This window comes from Miscanthus floridulus, chromosome 6 (assembly GCF_019320115.1).
Source record: "Miscanthus floridulus cultivar M001 chromosome 6, ASM1932011v1, whole genome shotgun sequence".
In the NCBI taxonomy this organism is placed as follows: Eukaryota; Viridiplantae; Streptophyta; class Magnoliopsida; order Poales; family Poaceae; genus Miscanthus; species Miscanthus floridulus.
The window spans coordinates 85,238,353-85,248,749 of record NC_089585.1 but is presented as its reverse complement, the minus strand read 5'-3'; positions in this window follow the sequence as shown (position 1 = coordinate 85,248,749).

Here is a 10,397-nt window from a genome sequence, read left to right as displayed (position 1 = left end):
TTGCATAGGAAAACTACAGCCATAAATAGGTCTTTTGCTCTACCCTTGCATTCCACTTACCACAAAGCATACGCAAGGCATAGGGCGGGAGCCAGTGACCAGTACAAATCGTACTGAAAGATATTTGGCAGGTTCGGATGTCATCTATGACGACGACAATGAAGATTAGAAGGATTAGATGGTCTTGTTCCTACGCTCAAGTTTGGTTGAGGAGATAAAGTCTACGCCCGCTGACACACTACGCCCGTTGACACACTACGCCTAAAGTCTACGCCCGTGAAGGAGGATCCTCCACCCGCCGACGCGCTACGTCTACTCTGAAGCTGTTTTGTGTGCGTTTTCGCTAGCATAACGATGTAATTAGATGTGTTATCAAGTGTTGTAATACCCTGTAAACTTGTAATTCCACGATGTATGAACTATGGTATCAACTGAATATTGATAATGTGACAACTTGGTCTTCCTTGACTATCACATTATGATGTAATATGTGGATTTCCCTTCGAGGAAATCGTGGATCGTTTCAGGCTATTTTGACCAAGGATAATCTGAGGAAAAGAAAATGGCAAGGAGATCCTAGCTGTGTTTTTTTGTGATTGTGTGGAAACCATTTGACATTTATTTTTCAGTGCCATGTTGCCAAGGTAATTTTGCTAGTAGTTGCCAAATATTTTGGCGCCTCTAACATTCCTTTGAATCTACAATACTGCTGGCTATGTTGTGAGAAGTGGTTTCCTTTTGGGAAAAATACCACCCGTGGGGTGTTGTAGCCATTTATTGGGCAATATGGAAGAGTAGAAATAAAGCAGTTTTCGAAAAGAAACTAATCAAAACCCCTCTTGAAATAGTATGTCACAGGTGTGCACTTGTCAAGACTTTATGCAGAATTAGACCAAGATCAGCTGGTGGAGGGCGCAAGCACAATGCTAAGGGTCGCTAAGGAAATCCTCGCTGCACAGACCACAAGGCAGGTGAACCAACTTCTGCTTCAATACGGCGAAAGTTCAGAGCATGATGATGAACCAATCTGAAGGACTAAGTGGTGTCTTTTCTATGATCAGGATGGGCAATGTAATCAGACTTCGGTTCAAGGCAGTTATTTTCTGGTCGTTGATCTAGACTTTCTGATGTATCTGGTACTTCATTGATGTCTTTGGTGGGCATGAGCATGCCTTATCCGATACTTCTTTCAGTTCTGGCAAGTAGCGGTTAAGTTTTGGTTTTTGGGTCTGTGAAACGATGCTTAGATCCCCCTGTGTGGTTATCTGCATTGTCAGTCTTCCTTTTCTCTGTTTCTCTGTCTTATCTGTAATCTTGCTGGATGCTTTGTATTTCTGTTCATCATAATGGAAATGGGTGGTTCCCGCATGGAAAAAAAACAAGTGGCACCATTCCCAGTTATGCCATAATACATGATAGTCTAGGTGTGCTCAAAGAAGGTGAGCAAAAATGGAACTAGTACTCAAAACATATATTTCGTTCTTTACCTATGGCTATCATTTTTTAGACACCTAGAAAATCGAAAAACAACCATCAAAATTGTACTTTCCATACTTAGCACTTAACTACGGCTAGCATTTTTTAGACCTCTAGCTACTGTATTTTGTACACTGTACATGCACTAACTACCATGGCAACTTTAGTGTCAGCCAAGAGGACAAGTCCAAGAAAGCTCACTCCAAAGAAAAGTAAGAGGAACTGACTTGAATTTCTACTGCATTGTTTATTCTGGGTTGATGTGAAGTCTATTAGAATTAAGTTCAATTATCCAAAATTTGTAATGTGTATCTTGTGTGATAATTGTGTGTTGCTAACTAGGTTGTTTCTGAATTATTGATTTTGCTACCTCTGTTGTATATACACACATGTGTTTGGTGTCAAATGGTCAATTTTCTCTGTTAATAACAATGCACAGATGAACCAACTTGAGGATTGTTAGAAGAACACACCTGTAGTATTCCCCATCCGGTGGGCAAGAATGCAATAAAGCACAAGAAAATGTCACAAATGGTCATGTCAACAACAACTATCAATGCAATCAGAGATTCAGAGTACACACTAACAAACCAAATAGGAAAAAATTCATCAAACGGAAGAAAATTCTGAAAACCTGCACTGAAGCTCCGCCTTCCAACAGATAGAGTTTGCAATCAGCCAAAGAATTAAAAGGCATTTAGGGGAGAGAACTGTAGACAGAAACTACAGATGTGACTGCTAACAGCCCCTAGTACTAGCATACTAAGAATTGACCCATGTTTTCCTCACAATTTAAAAAATGTCGCTTACCTTCATTAAAATTAATAACACCACAATTACAAGCCATGAAATTAAATATACCTGATATGAAAGACAACATTTGTAAAACTATAAATGGCCACCAACCACTTACATGAATTAAAATACATATTTAAACAGTAAAAGAAATCAACTTGAAAAACTTACCACAATGACTTTGTTTCAAGTAATGTTTAAGTTATAAACGAGCCAATACTGGTATATAAAGAAACGTAGAGCCAAACTTATCAAAAAAGTTAAATATGCCCTTGAGGGCATGTGCTCCCATCCCATGCACATCCAACAGTCGTGGGGATGGGAGCGGCACATCCAACAGCCATGGGGATGGGAGCACATGCCCCTAAGGGCAACTCAACAAGAAGCCTCATTTTCCCTGAGTACTTTAGATGTTCCTGCTCTCCTTCCCACCAAATTTTCAGCTCCTGTCCGGTGAAATAGCAATTTCTCCATTATTCCTGAGCCACCAGTCATCAATCAATTTTGTACATTCAAAGCATAATGGGTTGAATGTAATGTACATTCAAAGCATAATGGGTTGAATGTAAAGGGCCCAAAGGGCAATGCCAATTAAAGAAACCACATGGAAAGCGTGGCAATATATGGACCAAAATATTGGCCAAACATATATGGTATATGATGAGCAAAATTTTTATTTCAATTCCTTTAACAAAGTGGCTTTGTGAATAAATCCTATAATTCTCTGTGAATTTCACATGAGTGACAACCAAGCATCTTCCGGTACCCACCTTCATGAAGTCGCATCCTTCCATAGTAATTTGCTTTTATTCCAAGCAAGAACGTCGAAAAAATACCATAGCAATGCAAATTCACGACAAAGAAATCACTAATTGCTTGAAAAAATTATTTTTCAAGTCCTGCTTCCATAACCATAGGCATAGTCATCACAAATCCAAGCTGAAAATTTGATTGTCACGAAAAGGCAGTCTGAAGAGGACGACTATCATCTCACCTTTTGCTATATGCAAGGGCGGATTTTCCACTAGGGGTTTAGGGGGGCTCAAGCCCCCCTACTGTGACCACGCCCATGGAGCCCCCTCAGGCCCCAATCCCAATAAAAAATTTAGCTGTAATAAACTTGTCAACCACCATTTCATGTCTGGGGGAGATGCCCGCAAGAATGAGAGCCATGGAGGTAGCTTGAGGGTCTCCTGATTTTGAGGGCTAAGTAGTGGCTCTTCTGGACTAGTGTTTTTTATGCGAGTTCTCAAATTTTACTTTAGGGGCTTGTGTGAGAGCTTTGCTGGAGATGCTCTAAGAGCAAGGTCAGGAGGGACCGAAGGCGAAGTCGAGGCTAAAGACGAAGGTATGACTGTTCATTCCTGGGCCAACATTTGGGCTCTCATGCGGCACGCCACACTTATCCATGTACAGTGAGTGATACAGTGACTCTTACACAAAAGGGAGAAATAAAGCACAACAAAAAGGTCCATATCGCATCTATTTGGTATAGCTTATAAGCTGTTTATAGTCAAAATAAGTTCAAACTATAAACCAATTGACATGATTTTCTGCAAGTTTTTCTAATCATACTTCTTCCTATGGCTTCGTTTGTACTAAAACAAAGAAGTTGAAATAGACCAACTCTAATCATGTTTTTCTCTGTTTGAACAACTTATGAAAAAAAGTTGGACGGACATAAGACGTTCGTGCATGACCCCATATCACACATAAGACATGGAAATCATGCACCAGTTGTGACACATATCACAAAGAAGATGGGGCCTGCTGTGACACATATCACAAAGAATGCGGGGACATCGGCGGAGTGTTGCATGTTTGTGCAGTGCGCCCGATGTGAGGTCCTAAGCCGCTTCTTTATGGATGGAACCAATTCTTTGCACCGTAGGTATGAATCCATGGAGGACCTGCTTTTTTCATCGAATATGGTCCTATAAGATAAACAACAGATTCTCTTTTGTCCTTTTCATTGTCCCCTTATTACTGGCCCCCCATTTATAGATCGAGCATATGGTTCTATGCATTATGACCGTTTTTTATAGGACCGGGATTGGCCCTATGCATTGGAGTTGCCCAAACAACTGGGCCAACATTTTATGGGAAAGCTGATTTTCTAATAAAAGTGATTTCCTGTCACTACGTAAAAAACTGATTTTTAGTAATGAGTCGAATTTTTTTGTAGAGGCGGCTGGTGATGGAGCCGCCCCTACATGGCCGTGCTCGGTTGCCCAGACACCACCCGGCCCTACAAATGGAACAGCAGGGGCGGCTGGTGAAACGAGCCGCTCCTACAAATGGGTCTGATTTGTAGGGGCGGCTCACTCACCAGCCGCCCCCGACGTTTCTATTTGTAGGGGCGGCTGGAGATTGAGCCGCCCCTACAAATGCCCCCCGTATAAATAGCTCCGATTTGTAGGGACGGCTCAATCACCAGCCACCCCTACAAATAGCCCCCGTATAAATAGCTCCGATTTATAGGGGCGGCTCAATGATCAGCCGCCCCTACAAATGACCCACATATAAAACAGCTGCAGCACCTTCTTTCTCCTCGGTTCACTCACTCCAACCCGTGAAAGAAAGGTGGGGAGGCCTTGGGCACCTCCCAAAAATTGTTTTACTAGGGGGGAAGGCTTTGGTCTCAAATTCTTTGGTGGAGAGGTTGTAGAAGGTAAAAAAATGCTATTCCACACCTTTTTTGTAGTTTTAATAGTTGGTTAGTGAGTAATTAAAGTTTTGTTTTTCTCTCTCTTCTATGTTGCTTGAGCTACTTATGAAGCAAATTAGACCCAAGTTTTAAATGTACTAGGATAAATTAGGGAGAGAAACAAGATCATACCCTTATTTGGTCCATATTTCTTGATTTTAGTGAACAATTAGTTAGTTTTATGCATGTTTCATGTGCATGTAGATCTAGATCTAGAGTTTGATTTTTTTATTAATTTCGTTTTTATAAATTTGGACTAAGGTTTGTATGAAAGATATTGGGTAAAGTATAATTGTTGCTAATTGTTGTCTTTAAAAATTGTTTATTGTAATCAATAAATATGTATTTTAATTAATTATGGATAAATAGGCCATTAATTAATTTTCCTCTACCATGGTGTGTTTGTATGCTTCATGTAATTATATTAGATTTATATTCATATATATCTGAAGTATATACAATTATTCTCAAGTAATTATTAATTTGATTCATTTTTATATATATCTAAAAAGTAGTCCTTTAATGTTTATTTTGTTGTTGTTGTAAAAGATGGAGTACAGAAACTCTTGGATGTATGGTTCGTTAAGGTTCAAATCAGGTTTCCGTGAAGAGGTAGATAAATTTATTAAAGCCGCAAAGAAGCATGCAACGACATTGAAAGAGAATAAGGATACAATTATTTATCCCTATAAAGATTGCAAGAACCGTATGGTATGGACAGATGTGACTATCATCAGATCACATTTGATTATACGAGGATTTGTTGAGGACTACACAGTGTGGATTCATTATGGTGAAACAGTTATTGTTAACGACGAGGATGAGGAGTAATACGACGACGAAACCATAGAATCCCTGTCCCAATATTCAGCAGAGCTTGATGCACGAATGGATTTCGAGTTTGGCAATGAACAAGGTGGTGATGCTGGTGGTTGGGATGGTAACAATAAAGGTGGTACCAATAATGATGGTGGAGCACGTGTCGGGGATGAAGATGATTTGGAGGACATGATTCGAGCCCTTGGACCTAGAGATTTTACTAAATAGCCCTGAAAGGTCAAGAAAATTTGGAAAGGGTGACAAAAGCATCGGAGGAGACCTGTGTATGGTGTTGAAAAGGGTTGTCCGACATATTGGACATTGCTACGTTTTGTGCTTGAGCTGCTCATCCTGAAGGCTAAGTACGGCTGGTCAGACTATAGTTTCAATGATCTATTGCATCTCCTGTCATGGGTGCTGCCACAACCAAACTCAGTTCTCGCCAACACATACCAAGTGAAGAAGGTCATAAGTCCATTGACAATGGGGGTTGAAAAAATCCATGTATGCCCCAACCACTGTATACTTTTTTGTGGCAAAACGTTCAAGTCACTAGATAAATGTCCCCGGTGTGGGGTCATCAGGTACAAGAACAATGACCTTTACGGTGGGGACGAAGCCTCCACGGGAAAAAAAGAGGAATAAGAAGGATACAAAAAGGTGGTATAAGAATCTCAGCCCCTAGAGGACACTCTATTAGGCAACGATGCAAAGCAGAGAAGAATTCCTACCTTAGTAATGTAGGTACCTGTCAGTGACCGACCGCTTGAGATGTATCTTCCTAAACTCTAAAGAAGCCGCACTCATGACATGGTGGGATGATGAGCACAAGGTGGATGATGATAAGATTGCACACCCGGCTGATTGTAGTTAGTGGAAAAGGTTTGATGAGAAGCACAAAGAATTCAGCGATGATCCCAAGGAATGTACAGTTTGGCTTGAGCACCGATGGAATGAATCCCTTCAATGAGAGGATGAGCGACCATAGCACATGGCCAGTGATCTTGACCATGTACAATATCCCAACATGGTTGTCAGAAGAGAAAGTACCTTCTCCTCACTATTCTTATTTCTGGTCCTAAACAACCAGGCATTGATATAGACGTGTTCCTTGAGCCTTTGATGCAAGAAATGGAGAGGCTATGGAGGCATGGGGAGCAGATGTACGATGCATTCCGAAAGGAGGACTTCATATGTAGAGCAATAATATTTGTTACTATCAATGATTACCCCATGCTGTTTGCTTTGTCTAGACAGATCAAAGGGAAGATGTGATGCTTGGTTTGCTTGGATGGTACTACTTTGGTGTACCTGGATGCATCCAAGAAGATAGTTTACCTAAGGAACCGATGCTTCTTAAAGACAAGTCACAAGTATCAGCAGCAAATTGTTCTTTAGATTTTATGACAATGCACCGGAGATTAAACCCCCTCTGAAGAGACGTCATAACGGAGAACACGTGTACAGAATGGTGGAAAACATACGCATCGTCTGTGGAAAGAAGAATCTAGATGGGACGAACAGAGATAGAAGCACACCTCCTGTCGAAGGCGTACCTTTTAAGAAACAATCAATCTTTTTTTAGTATCTGCCTTATTGGCCAGACTTGGAGGTCCCCCATGCCATTGATGCTATGCACATGCAGAAGAATGTCTTTGAGAGTCTCATTGCTACCTTGATGGACACAGACAAGTCAAAGGATGGTCTGAAAGCATGAAAAGACATGGTGCAGCTAAACGTGATGCCACAGCTTCACCCTAGTACCTGAGGCTAATGGAAAATACACTCTGTCCGCGGCATGCTTCAACCTAACACTAGACTGAGAAGAGAGCTATATACACTTTCCTGAGGGGGATCAATGTCCTGACTGGGTTTTTAGTAAATGTGAAGAAGCTAGTGTCGATGAAGGACTTGTCAATAACACACTACAAGGCTCACGATTGCCATGTGATGCTAACAGTGTTTCTACCTATTGCAATCAGGGCTATAAAGCCAGAGTTCTTGAAAATGGCCATCACCCGCATGTGCTACTTCTTTTCAAAAATCTCATAGAAGACGATTGACAAGCAAAAGCTGAGTGATCTACATGAATTTGTGGTGGAGACATAAAATCAACTAGAGATGTGTTTACCTCCTGCTTTTTTTGATATAATGCCACATCTCATGATTCACATAGTTCATCAGATACAGGTGCTGGGCCCTTGCTACTTACATGAAATGTGGTCCTATGAGTAGTTCATGTCGGTTCTAAGTCGATATGTGCATAATCGAGCATACCCAGAGGGCTCCATGATAGAGGGTTACAGTACTGAAGAAGTCGTTTAGTGTTGTCAAGAGTACCTAAAAGTACAGAAATGGATTGGTAAACTCGATTCTCGTCACAAGGGTAGGCTGGCTAGGAAGGGCACTAGTGGTAGAAAAGTGTTCATCGACCATGATTACAAAGAGGTGAGTCGGGCGCATTACATTGTCTTGTAGAGTACACAACTGATGCAACGGTACATTGATGAACACTTGGCTATTATTATGGTGGAGAGAAATAACCGTTCGGATGATTGGGTCATGAAACAACACAAGCAACGACTAACTATATGGTTAAAGGACCAAAACATATCGCCTAGGAGAAACCATAGACTCTATTACCATCTGTAGGTTAGCGGAGGGGCCATCGAGACAAGTGACATCTTGAAATGCTTATGACATCAATAGGGTATACGTACTATACCCACACAAAGGATAGTAAATATGTGAACCAAAACAGCGGCATTTGAATAGAGGCTCTCGATGGATTGGGGTGAAAGATCCAATACTTTGGCATCATTGAAGAGATATGGGAACTTGACTATGGAAGGGATATAACGGTGGCCCTGTTTCGATGCCACTGGATCAAACAACACCAACTGAATGAGATCAGATTAAGAGTCCTGGACCTCGAGAATCTAGGCTACCAAGATGACCCTTGGGTGCTCGCTTCACGTGTCACACAAGTTTTCTATATGTCTGACCCACAAAGTAACCTTCCCCCGAAGAAGAAGACAAAGCACGTGGTTGCCTCCGGGAAATAGCACATTATTAAAGTTGATGGCGTGGATGATGTTGAAGCTTACAATAACTACGATGAGATGCCGCTATTCACAGACTTTCTTAAGAAGATCAGTGTTGTGGAAAAGAACCTCCCCAAGACATATTGTCATGGGAACAAAAAGGTGTAAAGGGGAAAGTCGTTACAGCGGGCTAGCTAGTTATTGAACGTGGAGTGTTTATGTAAATGTGTGTTTGTAATACTTCATTTATGGATGCGTGTGAGACTATATATTTATGTACGTGTGTAAGACTACATATTTTTGTATGTGTGTAAGACTACCTTTATGCATGTGTGTGAGACTACCCTTTACAACATCTAGATGACTCTATTTGAACATCCACTCTATTACTACTAAAACTTTATGAAATCACTTAACACTTTATGAAATGAAGAAATGACCAAAATAAAAGTAGGAGATCTTGATGATTTATACAACTTTTATATTCATCACATTTACAGTTGAAATCATTTAGTATTTGAAAATCAGGTTTGAAGCTGTCATTTTCTGAAATTTAAAATTTGAATTGTTCAAAATTAGTGACAAAGATAGATGACTAGACTAAAATGATAGAGCATGATTTTAGAAAATTTTAGGGAAAAACCATCACATTTGGAGTTAGTATGAGGGAGAAAAACTAGTTATAAGTTTCTGCCACAAATTAAAAAGAGAAATCACACTTGTTCATCATTGATTATCATGAACAGTTGTGCTTTTACTTTTTAATCTCTAGGTAAAATTTGTAACTAGTCTTTCTCCCTCATACTAACTCCAAATGTGATAATTTTTTCCTAAAAGTTTCTAAAATCTTGCCCTATCAAGTTAGTGTGTTGATTTGGTCATTCTTTTCATTTGACAAAGTTTGAGTACTTCAAATTTTCAAATTAAAAAAATAACAAGTTCCAACGAGATTTTCAACCATTAAATGATTTCAGCTAAAAAAGTGATGAATACCAAAGTTGTATAACCCATCAAGATCTACAACTTTTATTTTGGCCATTTCTTCATCTGACAAAGTGATAATAAACATTGTTCACAAATCAACATGTTTCTCGTATAGTTCAGGAAATTATGAGTCATATATGAATTTATGAACAATGTTTACTAATACTTTGTCGCATGAAGAAGTGACCAAAATAAAAGTTGTAGATAGTGATGAGTTCAACAACTTTTATGTTCATGACTTTTATTGTTGAAATCATTTAAGGTTTCAAAATCTTCTTTGAAGTTGCCAATTATTAAAATTCAAAATTTCAACTGTTCAAATTTGGTCAAATTAAAATATGATCAAAATAAAAGTTGTACATATTGATGAGTTCTACAACTTTGGTATTCATGAGTTTTTCATCTAAAATAATTTACTCTTTCAAAATATTGTTTCAAGTTGAAATTGTTTGAATTTCAAAATTTGAATCGTTCAAACAAAGTCACATGATAAGATGACCAAAATAAAAGTTGTACATGTTGATGAGTTATACAACTTTTATGTTTACAACTATTTTCATTTTATTTCATTT